Genomic DNA, 14,978 nt, shown 5'->3' with positions numbered 1-14,978 from the left:
TCTACTTGGTCTTTTATCCTGTTCAGTAACACTCTGCTGAAAACGTTTCATGGTGCAGATCGTAATGTGGTACCTCCGTAGTTCTCACATTTGCTCAGATATTCATTCTTTAGTGTCTTGATGAACAATCCTTCTCTCATGTCTGTCGACACTTGTTCTTCCTACGAAATCCTTCTGAGTAGAAAATGTGACGAGTTTGCAGCTGCTTCTATGTGTGCCTTCAGTACCTCAACCTGCATATTTTCAATCCCACACCCTTCATTTGTCTGGTGATTGGCCAACCCGTTTTCTTTCATCATTGGGGGACCGACATTTATGAAAACGTCTGTAGGTGCTGCTTCGGTACCTGATGGATTCATTGGAGTTAGCTTAATCAAGAGTTCCTGGAAATGTCCCACTCATCTGTCCCTCTGTCCTCAAATTTCAGTGATTGACTTGCTTTCTTTGTCCTTGTCCAGTCCCTCCGATCTACAATATTTCCCTGCTATTTTCTTCGCTTTGTCATATAGTTGTCTGATATTTCCTTCTCCCGCAGCTTTGCCGCTGTCCTTGATAGCTCATCCATACATTTCTGCTTGTCGACTGTATTGCTACTCTTAACTTGCTTGTTCGCTTCTGTGTGTTCGACTTTTTGTGTTCTTGTTTAACTGTTATTAATTACCGTCTACTTGTTCTTCATTTCTTGAATCTTGTCCAGGGTTTTAATAGAAATTCATTCATTTTGATGATGCTTCATGAAGCACAGGACCTCCTGATAAAGTGAAGTTTCCTCTTCTTTCAGTAGGCATCGTAAGGCTTGTAACGTATTGTTAAGAGCTATCCTGAATCCGTTGAGTTTGTCAGTATCTCGAATGTGGGCTGTATTGTGCTTTTAAAATACTGTCTCCCTAGTTATCTAGTGCTCCATTAGCTTCACAATTATCTTGGTAACCACCAGCTGATGATCTGAAAGAGTGTATGCTCCTCTTGCATGTAACTATCATAATTAGTGCTCTGATTGTTAGAAGAGACATAGGCGTCATGACTTCCGAAGAATCTCGATTTTTACCACGAGGCGTATTAATCCTCCTGAATAAAGATCGTTCAACCCGGAGGATGTAGTTTGAATGGTTTAAATGGTTTATTGTGGTTGATGTTGTTTTAACAAGGTTGTTTTCCATGGGATAGGGTTGTTGATCTCATAACCAACCCTCTCCGTTAACCCGCTCTTGGCACTGAAACTATCCTTAGAAGAACTACGGGCAGGATTTGACTTTATTAGGCCATAGTTTGAAAAAAGAATCTAAGGAATTTTCATTGCTTTATTTTACGTCCTAGTTTTGCTCGTTCCAGTTATTGAAGTACGGCCTTCAATAAACTGGTCATAGGGGGCACTATATTCCCACATAAACGCGTGCACAACTCCATATGGATTTCACCATATCACACTACACAGAATCAAATCGACTATATCTGCATCAACAAAACGTTCAGGAGAATGATGGGGGTTATGAGAACCAAGAGAGGATATGCTATAGTCTCAGATCATCATCTGCTGGCCGCCAAGATGAAAGTGAAAATCGAGAAGCACCGAACAATGGGGCGGACAACATCACAGAAGTTTATTACGGCTTTTCCTCGGGATACTGAAAAACTCAACGAATGCAAGGTAGCCCTCAGCAATAGGTTCCAGTCCTTTCACAAGCTGCTCAATGGAAAGGGAACTACGATGGAAAACAACTGGAAGGGGATCAAGGAAGCAATCAGTTCAACATAGTATAAGGTCTTGTGCCACATGAAGCACCATCACAAGGAACCGATCACTGTCGATAAACTGGATAAGATTCAAGAAAGGATGAAAAAAAGGCAGCAATCAATACCAGCCGACCAGGAACAGAGAAAGCCAGGGGACAAGTTGAATACACAGAAGTAAACAAACAAGAGAAGAGGAGCATCCGAACCTACAAATGTAAATATGCGGAAAGAGCTGCAAGAGAAAGAAACATGAGACAATCGTATAATACAATAGAGACGCTCGCTAGAAATTATCGTAAACCAGAACGACCAGTGAAAAGCAAGAAAGGCAAAGTAATCTCTAACATTGAAGAACGGCGAAAAAGGTGGTTAGAACACTTCAAAGAACTCTTGAATCGACCAGCTCCACTGAACCCACCCAATATCGAAGCAGCACTCACGGACCTCCCAATCAATGTTGGCCCACCAACAATTGAAGAAATCAGCATGGCCATTAGACAAATCAAGAGTGGCAAAGCAACAGGACCAGTCAACATTCTAGCAGAGGCACTTAAAGCAGACGTAGCATTCACTGCAAAGATACTTCACATTCTCTTCAATAAGATTTGGGATGAGGAACAAGTAGGAAAAGACTGGAAAGAAGGACTTCTGATCAAAATACCGAAGAAAGGCGATCTCAGCAAGTGTGATAAGTACAGGGGCATCACTCTTCTCTCAATACCGGGAATAGTCTTCAACGGGGTATTGTTAAACAAGATGAAGGACTGTGTAGACGCCCAACTTCGAGATCAAGAGGCAGGATTCCGTAAGGATCAATCGTGTACAGACCAAGTCGCAACTCTACGGATTATTGTGGAACAATCAATTGAATGGAATTCATAACTCTACATCAACTTCATTGACTACGAAAAGGCGTTTGACAGAGTGGACAGAACAACACTATGGAAGCTTCTTCGACACTACGGCGTACTTGAGAAGATATTCAACAACAATTGGATAGAACTGGAAAGGAAGGCCCAGAACAGAGTGGGTTGGAGAATGCTGGTCGGCGGTCTATGCCCCATTGTGCGTAAATGGCGTAAGTAAGTAATGCATAAACTAAGGAAGATATAAACAATAAAGGAATGCGGAGAATGACAAGAGTTTTATAATATGCAGTTTAAGTACCCGGTTATCCAGTCGTAGGCCAAGGTAAACATAAAGGCTTGATATACCATTTTGGATAGGTAAGTTCAGTTGTCTAGAAGTGATCTAGATGGTTTCAGATATGTAGATTAACCGTAAACTGTCTCACTTAGGTAAATTGTTTGGAAATTGATATAAAAGGAAGAAAGCTTCTTCTACTGGTACATGTTCACAGGCACACATATACACACACTCTGAGTACAGCCTATGTAACTAGCTCCACTGGAGCAGTTGAATAGGTATTCACATATGGAGGAGCACATCATCGGTAACATTTCGTTGATTTATTATATGTGGCTATCGGAAATCTGCAGCTCAGTGGATAATATGTTGAATATTTAAAGTGAAAGCTACTAGGTTCTATTCGTTGTGTGAACATCGACATTGTGATATAGCTACAATTAACAGGTGATTTCCAAATAGAATAAAAAGTGTGTACAGACTACCACTGCTAACCTCAAACCATCCGTTCAACAGAAAATTTTTCAATATTGATTTAGAAAGATGTGGATTCTTTCGAAATCTATAAATGTCCCAAAAACAAGACTTTGGAAATTGGTCATCATTCTAGGTTTCATCGACTACTCACAGATCATGTTTTGAAAATCATTTCAAATGAGTTAATACATTCATACTGTTTTTGTGACAATGAATTTAGTTTACGAAATAGGTTGTACAACTTAAAGATATGAACTACTTCAGCAAATTAAGATGTAACTTCCTCAGTGTTAAGCCTTATTTAAATATATTTTGACAGATTTTAATCATTCCACTACTTAAAATCATGAAACAGTTGAAGATAGATCACCATGGAAAAACTGGAAGCACTGGATGACCGTTTCGTCCTGTTGTGGGAGCCCTCAGCAGTGCGCATCCTCGATCCCGCCTCCTGCGAGAGTCAAACCCACGACCTATCAGTCTTGCGCGCGCGCGCTCAACCATCAGACCACTGAGCCGGCAGGCATCCAACGGTGTTAATATCCAACTTCAACTAATCCACGAAATTGAACGACACATTGACCTTTGTCATCAGTGAGTTATTATCTCACGACAGACCCGGATGAACTCTACTGGTCACCGCTTCTCATTAGAACTCCAGGCCACGCCTCTTGAAGTCAGTCACTAGTGAGCAGATGATTCTTATCAGAAGGGTTTTGTGGTTTATTAATTTCCCTTTATCATTACTCTGGATTGTAATTGATCAATATCTTTCAGCATATATGGATACAGAGTGGATTGTCTTCATAATACGATTCAGTTACACATTTTAGTTAAGTTAATCTCAACATTGGGTTTAGGATACATTCAGATGACGATTCCAAACTAAAATCCTGGACTCCACTGTTAGACAAAGTCTTATTATAGAAAAATTGTTACTGAATGGCAATATCAAGACAACTTACTCAAAATAAACTTATGGCAACAGAGACTGATCGTTTTCAGTCCCGACAACAACAACGGAATATTGATTACCTTTCCTGAGACCTGTACATTGCTTTAAAGTGTTGATTCTAGGTTAAAGTTTCATTATGAACATTAACATTACGATGCAAGTTTATGCAGCCAATGAGTTATGTATAGGACAAGATCATGAGTTCTGTATTTCACTATTAGCTACTGCTGATCTTTAGTAAAATTGGAATAAGTTTGGAATTTAGATTTCAAGTACATTAGATCTCTGTATTTTCCATTTATCATGTTTAAGTAGCACATTCAATTGCCAAATGGAGATATCAACATTTGAAACCTTACATAATCACCTTCAAGATGCAGGTATATCCAGCTGACAAGTTTCAAATAGGGCAAAAAGAACGTCCTGGATTCTACTGCTACCCGCCATTCATCTCTGCTTATAATGTTTGTGATTTAATGACATTATCAATGCAATCTGCAGATGGTCCACGTTTATCGATAGAAACGGATCTTACATGAAGATCATACATGACTAACTTATAGATAATTTGTGACAACCAGTGCTATTATTCGAACAAATTTAGTTAAAAATGATTTTATAATGAAATACTTCATACTGTTTTGTTGTGGCTCTCATTACTAGTTGACATCAACTGAGAAATCATTCATTTTAGGACTTCTCTGCAATGTCCCAACTAAATTCCATACGATCGTATGGTAAACATTTCAGTGTTAAGCTACCGAATTGAAATCTATTGCTCTATATCTTCAAGTAAAGACAATTCATAGTGTGATGTGATCCAAATTTACGAGGATTAATTGGTTAAGTTTGATTACAAGGGTGAACATGATCTATTGTTTTATCACCTTTTGTCAATCAGATTACACATGGCACAAATGATTGATGAAATGAAGTAGGCTATCAAGTTTATGAATTCTTAACAACGTTAATATACTTCACCAGTTTACCTACTAGCACCTATGGATTTTTCATGATGAAATTTTGAACCATCAAATAATTTCTTAAATGTTTCTACATGGCTACCACACTGGATTAGTTGAAATTAGACATTAACACCGTCAGTTGCCGGCCAGCTCTGTGGTCTTGAAGTTAAGTGCTGGTGCACGAGACCAAAGATTCTGGATCCGAATCTCACGAGCGGGATCATGGGAGCGCACTGTTGAGGAGTCCCATAGAAGGATGAAACAACCGTCCAGTGCCTCCAAGTTTTCCATAGTGATCTAGTTTTATTTAACTCATGAATTCAACTATGAAACGTATATTTGCATAATGGCCATGTTGTAAGAGACTTTCATGTAAAGTGAATATTGTGTTAGCTGAACTAATTATTTTACGGAAACGGAAATTTTCGATACATTGAACATGATATATATATATATATATATAATATGACCTTTTTTGTTTGGTAAATTTAGTACAAGCCGAAACTGAATAAATAAATGCCATTTTTAAAATTATATTGCTATCTATAAGCAGAGATGGATAGTGGCTAGCAGTGAGATCCAGGACTCGCGTCTCGTCCTATTTAGAACTCGCCAGCTGAATGTACCTGCATCTCAAAGATGATGTCCACTCTGGGACTCGCATTGACGCTTCTGATACGAATCAACATATCAGACGTTTGTCATACAACAAAATCTTAATAATAGTAATCCACACACCAATAAAAGCAGAATCGAGACCTTCAGTATAACTCTGTTCTTTGGTAACATTGAAAGATCTTGCGGCACATACCAAAGTTAGCGAACTAAGAGTAATGTAAATCGATCACGTAACAGAGGATAGAATTGTGGAAATATGAATTAAGGAAATATCATTGCTACTACCATCTAAATAAAAAACTAACATGTAATAACAAGATAAATAGTATTATCGCCTCTTGACAATGAGTACACCTAGAAGTTGATTCGTTTGGTCAATAAGCTTCCTTCCTTACTATCATCTCCACTGAAGTACATAGGAATATTACGTATCAGCGCCAGTAATCTAACACTATACGTCAAAACGATGTTATATCTGGTCGTTGCTGATTTTTGTGTTGGAAAAAACGCTGATCACTTATACCCGACACAACAATCAGCGATGACCAGATATAACAGATTATAAACAACAAAATGCTTGATATTGTTTTAAGTTTACACATCTTGTGTCAACACAGTAAGAGGAAAGTATCAAAGTATAGATTAAAAGAGCCTAAACAATATCTTAGGCTTAATGATAAAAGGAATTTCAAAAGCATAAAACAAAGTGAAAGTTGTGATAGGTAGAGTTTAAAAATGAGTAACATAAACCTCAAGCCACAGATCTAACTTGTACAAATTTGAATGTGATCAGGTCAGATGAAAAATCTGATCTAGAGGTTAATCTCTAGTCGAGAGACTAAAGATCTTGAGCTCAGTCCAAGGTGAGGACATGATTACCCACTTCTGAAGGGGTCTCGTAATATGTGAAACAGTAATCTAAGGATTCCTAGCTTCAGTAGTTGTCTGATTGATATTACTCAGTAATGTACATCATAAAAATAAATAAATACTTCACGTTTCGTGATAAAAAAGACATTCATGAATACGTGGATGTTCGACATCAGCTCGAAATGCCATGAATAACTTACACATTTCTTCAAAATCGTGAACCGATCTAAATCAGACCTCAATCAACATGAAAGCACTGGATAGACATTTTTTCTTAGTTTGAGAATTCTCAACAATGTACATCCACGAGTCCGCACGCGAGAATCAAATCTAGTAACTTCTACCTCGCATACGAACACTATACTAGTAGATCACTGAGCAAACATCTAACAGTATTAATAGCAACTACCCTACAATCAATTTTTATTATGGTTAATTTTAGTTGAGCCCTTTCATTAACTTAGTTAACAGACAACGTTTATTGAATAGTAACAATTCATCTATTTGTTCATACCGTTATGATCACTAGATCACATGGCAAACCCCAGCTAAAATGTTGATCGTTTAAATATCACTCTATAATTCATCCTCCTTCCCATGTTTATACGTACTCAAATCCTATTATTAGCTGTTGCTTTGACTTGCTGAGCCCTTATGCGATTTGACTATACATTTGCCTACGCGATTGCTCGCATATACTTATTCGCCTATCCGCTTCAAATTCGCTCGATACGCTGATAGATTTGTAATCTGCGCTATCCGCTGATAAACTGTAGTTGCCACTTCTCACTACCTTCTGATTTCAAACGCTGTTGAGACTTATATTATAACGGTTATCGATGTGATTGATTAACAAAGCAAAGCCACTACAGCGTAACCAATGGAGCTAAGCTAAATCGGATTTGAAGCAGTTACACACAGAGTACCTAAGAAAGATGGTCATCCAATATCATGGATTGAATGAAGTTAGACATTAATACTGATGCATTTCGGCTTAGTGATCTGAAGGTTAAGTGTTAGCATGTAAGACCAAAATCACTAGATTTGGATATTTGAAGAGTTCCATACTGAAGCACTGATTACTTAATTAATTTAAACAACGGATGACAAAGATGAATAGTAGCTAACAGTGGAATCCAAGACGTAAGTTTCACCTGCAGTCCGCACAGGATGTATATATTCCAAAAACAGACTGATCAATTACAGTCCTAAATAACAATGCAAAGATACAAATAAAACAACACCAAGTGAACAGACGACAGTTATATATATAGCAGATGTACAATTCAAATAGATGAATTAGAACAATCCCAATATTCAATTAGATTGTTACATTATCAGGATACTTATAACTCATCATTCGTTACATAAGATGATTGTTTTACGAATCAATAAATATATTTGTCTAGTTAACAATGCTACAAACGTAACTAAGAAATCAAACAATCAAGCATTTACTTCGCGTAAATGATCGACATGGTGGTCTAGCTTCAACTGACTTATGATCTTAACCATTGAAGTTACTATAATATCTACAAAACCTCCCTTCGATATAAATCAACATATGCTCACTAGTGACTGGCTTCAAGAGGTGTATCCTGAAGTTCTAATGAGAAGCGGTGACCAGTAGAGTTCATCCGGGTCTGTCGTGAGATAATAACTCACTGATGAAAAAGGTCAATGTGTCGCTCAATTTCGTGGATTAGTTGAAGTTGGATATTAACACCGTTGGATGCCTGCCGGCTCAGTGGTCTGATGGTTGAGCACGCACGCGCGCAAGACTGATAGGTCGTAGGTTTGACCCTCGCAGGAGGCGGAATCGTGGATGCGCACTGCTGAGGGCTCCCACAACAGGACGAAACGGTCGTCCAGTGCTTCCAGTTTCTTCATGGTGATCTATCTTCAATTGAATCATGATCCCAACAATTGGAATTAAGCATTTACTTTATGTAAATGATCGACAGAAATATGTTCAATAAAGAAATTGAAAAGTCTATGAAGTACTATTCATAGTTTGCATCATGAACTGATTTCCGTTTGATAATCACTTGATAGCCATTGGTATGGGACTCAACAAAATTCATCCACGACCCCACTGTTGATGGAAGCTTTGTAAAAACAAGGAAATATCCCTGTAATTGATGGGCAGACAAGTCCATTTTATTGAATGTTGATCATTTCTGTTCCTGATCAATTTCTATCAGTATCATTTGAAGTTTAAAACACAGTTTGACCATTTCTATTGCAAAGAAGAATAAAATCAAAAAATACTTATATATTTGCAAACAATTAATGTAATAAAACTGTGAGGACATCACGTGGTTGAACTTGAGGAAGTTCTAAGAAGATTAGAAAGAGCCAAAGATATTCCATCCAATCATCTTTTTGGAGAGTATTTCAGAGCTACAGTTTTTAAATGTTCATTTATTTATTTGAACACATAAATATTGGTACAAGGTGGCACCGAATACAAATGCGTCACACAAGTCACCTGATTTGTGTGTAGACTATGATACTATCCGGGCGCCCAAACCGAAGCAGGCAGTTTTCTTAGTGGGTCACATTCCGAACCTTCGACCTAAAGGTCTAATCGACTAGACAGTAGAGCGACGTAAGGAGATGTAGTCCTATGATAGTCAGTGACCAAAAATGGGTTCATACGCCATTTATTTCCTCAGGATTTTGGAGCCCCTGTTCACCATTGGTTTGGAATGACGGTTCTCCTATTCGACTAGGTGAACCCTCGATGTTCATCAACTCGGTTACAGTGTCGGAAATTCTCTTTACGTCCTCTCAATTTCGTAAACAATACACCCGCCACAAGAAGGCGGTAAGTAGGATTTCCCTGGCAGTGGCTATATATGCGTAGCCATGTGAGAGCGTGTGGAGAGGAATAGCTGACTCTCCTCACCCTCCATCATACCAGGGCATTGAGGGGCTACAGTTTTTAAATGTGGATATGTAATTTTTCACAATAAGGACATTTGATTCAATAAGATAACAAAGCTTCACCTACTAGAAATATGGATTCATACTTCTCAAAATGTTTCGAACTGGGTCAAATTAGTCCTGAAGTCGACATTAGTTTTTAGTTTCTTCCGATCAAGGTCAATTTTGAACTTAATCAATGTTTTGTACTTTTACTCAAACATAAAATGTGACTACTGTTTATTCGGTTCAAGTTATTCAATGTACAGATACAATCAGTTATTACTGAACAGTTTTGTTCAGTAGGATGTTAGTCTTCCGCATGTCCTTGACCTTATTGGTTTAATGATTTTCACATAAATAAAAATAATGATGAGTGAATTAATGAATACAGATAAACAAAAAAGTAGATTAGATTAGATCTTAGCTGATGTAGTTCATCTACTTGTTAAAGTTCATGTTGCTTTCAATGATGTTTGTTAAATCATTGAATGTGATAATGATTCGAGGTTCTGTACGCGAAATGTTTCCGGAAACAATCACATTCAATGAGTTGGAATTCAACGGTCTATATTTTTACAATTTCATTCAACGATCATCATGTACAGGTATCGGTAGACTCAATCAGTCAGTCAGCTACAACGTAGGACCAGGCACATATGTGCATCGGTCCAGGTTGCCATACTGCATCAGCACAACAAGATGAACACCGCATTCATAGCAGTGGTTATGTCAAAGGTGGTAACATCGAATACTGTGATGAAAAACACTTTAACTCATGCTATCTTCCATGAAGTTTATGTCAATAATAATTATTTGTTTTATTACTCATCAGAATGTCTGATAATTCCATCCCTATTCACACACACACACACATACGCCATTTTCATCCACTGAGAGGACTGAATCCATAATAAAGATTATAAGGAGACAGTAATTACCACCCAGCAACAATTTTTTTCTTTTATATAATTAGATAAAATTTAGAATAAATTCACTTGGTTTTGTTTGCTTGTATTTTCTCATTGTTGCTTAGGGCTGCAATTGATCAGTCTCTAATTGGCGTACGTATATGCTGTGCGGATTGCCTTATGTCACAAGAATGATAATTCAAGATGGATAGTGGCTAGTAGTAGAATTCAGGACGTGCGTTTTATTATATTTGGTATACAGTATCATTCGCTCCAAACGCCATCGCGTTATTTGTCTCATTGCACAATCAAGTGGCTATCAGGACTGGGTTCGAGTCCTAGAGTGAACATCAACTCTGAAATGTAAATACATCCAGCTGACGAATCCTAAAAATGACGAAACAAGCGTCTTGGATTCCGTTGCTAACCACCATCCAACTTTACTTTAAAAAATTTAGAATAGTTAGTTGTAGAATTGTGAACTATTTACAGGCTTTTAGACAATTATTAGACATTTTGTCTAAAGTTACTATAAGGAATAACTTTTCTGAAGAAATTTTCCAATAACTTAACTAACGAATTTGAATAGTTGAAATCATGAGTAGTTGAAGCTAGACCACCATGGAAAACCTGGAAGCACTGGACAGCTGAATTCAAAACAACTACCGATCAACTAATATCAAAGTCAGAATCTTCAATACAAACGTCAAGACAGTCAGTTGTACTGTACGAAGCTGAAACGTGGAGAATTACCACAACTATGATCAAAAATGTACAAGTATTTATAAACAATTTTCTACACAAGATACTTAATGTCCGTTGACCGGATAAGATCAACAACAGCCTACTGTTTGAAGAGGACTAACCAACTTCCAGCTGAAGAGGAAATTAGGAAGACAGTGGAGTCGGATAGGACATACATTGAGGAAACTACCAAACTGCATTACGAGGCAAGCCCTAACTTAAGATCCTGAAGGAAAGCGGAAAAGAGGAATGCCGAAGAACAAACTGTGCGGAGAATCGAAAGTAGACATCAAAAAGATGAGTAGCAACTGGAAACAACTGAGATGGATCGCCCAGGACAGGGTTGGATAAAGAGTGCTTAGGCGTGGCCTATGCTCCGCCATGAGGGGCAACGGGTGTAAGCATGTATATATATATTCTAACTTGAGTACTCGACGCTAGAACACTCCCAAGTCGCAAATGACAAGATAGAAGACAAATGAAAGTGATGCTATTACAAACAGTGTCAAATATGGTACAAAACTCTCAGGTATTTATGGTTTTCTCTGTAAACACGAAATCTCCAACGCGCATACAGGGGTTTTTTTAACATTTGTCTAATAGGGAAGCTACATGTAGGGATTCTGGAATCTTCTTTCAAAAGATGGTTAAATGGAATATCTTCGACTCTTTCTGAGCTTCCTCTAGTTCATTCGCCTGCCGTCTTCACATAATTAATGTTTAATACATTCAGATTTATTCATTAGTTAGACAGTTCAAATGATATTACAGTTTATTATTGACTTGATGGATGAAAAGTGTTAGAGTTATTGAGTTCTCTGAAATCTATGATTTAGTTATGAGGCACAATAGGAATATTCCTAATATGTCTATATAATAAACCAATATAGATGTCAAGTAATTCTTGATTTGTATTTAATGTTAACCAGGTTTTTACGAAAATAACAATCAATTCAATGAAGAAATATCATGAATAATATACAATCTAACTACAAAGGCATCACTCACCTCTCAATATTGGGAAACGTTTTCAATAGGGTATTGTTAAACAGAATAAAGGACTCCGTAGATGCCCAACTTCGAGACCAACAGACAGGATTCTATAAGGATCAATCGTGTACCAACCAAATTGTAACACTATGGATCATTGTAGAACAATCAACTGAATGGAATTCACCACTCGACATCAATTTCATTGACCATGAGATAGCATTTGATAGGGTGGACAGGACAATACTATGAAGGCTTCTTCGACATTATGATGTGCCTGAGAAGATAATTAACAACATACAGAATTCTTATGATGGATTACACATGACATTGAGAAATGGAAACAGATCTGAGAAGAATGAACAATAATTGTAGAAAACTAGAACAAAAAGCCCAGGACAGAGTGGATTGCAGAATGCTGGTCGGTGATCTATACTCCATTGGAAAGGGGGTAACAATTTCACTGAGTCATAAACTCACATTAAAAAGAAGATCTTGTAAGAAAGAAATTTCTTTTCGGGAACTAAATCAACTAAACATTTCAATAATGCACTCAATAAAAGAAATTTGTAAAACATACAGTCACCATAAAGTATATTTACTCAATAAAATCTTGGTTACCTTAGTAACTAAATTGTTCTGAAGAGGTAAAAAAAAGAGAACAATTCAACTATTGAAATAACACGTTTAATCATTAGACTGATTTGAATAGGAGTTGAAAAATAGGGAGCATAATTTATCTAATCAAACTAAATCTGGTATAAGCAAAGATGAATAGTGATTAGCAGTGGTATTTGAGACTCGAACTCAGTACCCCATCACATTATCCATTTAACTACCGAGTTCTGATAGCTACTTGCTTATGCAATACAATATATAGTTTAAATTCATTGAATAGTGTTTAGTTGAATCTTCCGATTGTTGTTTAGATCCGCAATTGATCAGTCTATGGTTGGCATAGGTGCAACTTACAAGAGATTAAACCTGAGATATTCATTCAGTTCTTGTCCAAAATATAATACATAATAATGACTCATCGAGTTACAGAATATAAATAGTGAATGAAAAGAATAGTTGAAAATGGATCATTTCGAAGAGTTGCTTATCTCTAATTTACTAGGTGAGATCATGAGATAATTGAAGCTAGAACACAATGGAAAACCTGGAATCATTTGACGGTTGTTTCGTCCTAGTATGGGACTCGTCAGAAGTGCGCATTCCAATCCAGGACCTATTGGTCTCATGTACGAACACTTAAGCTCTAGACCACTGAGATGGAATTCAATGATGATCTAGTTTTAATCAACTCATGAATTCAACTAGTAAATTACCCTAACCTTCACAAAACTCTCTTATCTCTAATTCTGAAATGTTAAATAACATGTAACAATAAGAGTTTTTGACGATCGATTTTCAATTTTGACTCATTTAATCAAAAGGGGAAACAGTTTAAACATGACCCGGTTAATTACACATATTGAATGTGATTTGAAAAGACACCACATGTATATATCATGATCAATAACAATGAAAGATGATTGATTGTTTCCTTGACCTACATTCGCACTTTTAATCCGTCATTTGTTCTATACAAATGGTTTTTTATAAGAAAAAATATTGAAAGTTCTAAATAGCTGACAAAAATATCTAATATTTTGAGTTCTGTTTGGCACTTAACCTCTAAATGTCCTGGTACACCCGAGAGTGGCGAGAGTCAACTCTCCCACTTCAAATGCTCTCACATGGCCACATCCATACAACCACTACCAGAGAAGACTTACTCACTGCCTTCTCGTAGCGGGAGTATTGTTTACGAAACTGAAAGAAAGTAAAGCGAATATCCGACGCTTTAACGGGGTTGGGGGATATGGAGGATCCACCTATGGAAGTTGGAAAATCATAATTCCGAACCAGTAGTATATGTGGACTTCGGGATCCTGAAGGAACAAATGGCGTATGAACCAATTATTGGTCACCGGCAACCATAGGACTGCATCTCTATACGTTGCTCTACTGTCTTGTGGATCAAACCTTTAGGTCGAAGGCTCCAGATGTGGCCCCTTAATAAAACCAACTGCTTCGGTCTAGGCACTCAAGCAGTATCATAGCCTACACACGGATCAAGTGAATTGTGTGGCACATGGGAGAATGATTGTTCATGTAAATTATTGGTTTGATTAATCAGTTATCTTATCTGAATATTGTCAGAGGGGGTTTTTGTGGATATCATAGTAAATTTAATAGTCGAGATCATGAGTCAATCGCGAAGCTAGATGGCCGTTTCGTTTTTGTATGAGAACCCTAAGCAGTGTTAATGTCTAAATTCAATCAATTCACAAAATTGCATCACTGTCCACCATTGTCTTCAGTGAGTTATTATCTCACAATAAACCTAGTTGAACTCCACTGATCACTGCTTCTCTCTAGAACTCCAGGAGATACCTTTTTGAAGCCGATCACTAGTGAGCATATATTGATTAGTATGAGAAGGAGGGGTGTTGTGGATATTATAGTACAATTACATTCTTGTAATTTAATATCGATCGTCTTTTTTCAGATTCCTTTACCGGTAAAAATAATTAAAGTGAGATAATAAAGCAAATCGTTCATTTATTGTAGATCATTACACATACATTTAAT

General features: G+C 37.2%; 1 protein-coding gene across 1 annotated transcript in view; it reads right to left on the bottom strand.

Moving 5' to 3' along the window:
* Window positions 1–5,826: 5,826 nt before the first annotated feature.
* The window catches only part of SMPDL3B_1 (Acid sphingomyelinase-like phosphodiesterase 3b), a 51,632-nt gene continuing 42,480 nt past the window's right edge, over window positions 5,827–14,978 (bottom strand). The window contains exons 8-9 of the mRNA XM_051217282.1: window positions 12,357–12,615; window positions 5,827–9,004 (exon numbers count right to left, since the gene is read on the bottom strand). The gene's annotated coding sequence lies outside the window, so the exon portion shown is untranslated. The remainder of the gene's footprint in view (window positions 9,005–12,356; window positions 12,616–14,978) is intronic.

The sequence above is a fragment of the Schistosoma haematobium genome, chromosome 5, assembly GCF_000699445.3.
Source record: "Schistosoma haematobium chromosome 5, whole genome shotgun sequence".
NCBI classification, from domain to species: Eukaryota; Metazoa; Platyhelminthes; class Trematoda; order Strigeidida; family Schistosomatidae; genus Schistosoma; species Schistosoma haematobium.
The sequence above is the reverse complement of the archived record's forward strand: the minus strand, read 5'-3'. Positions and strand labels throughout refer to the sequence as shown.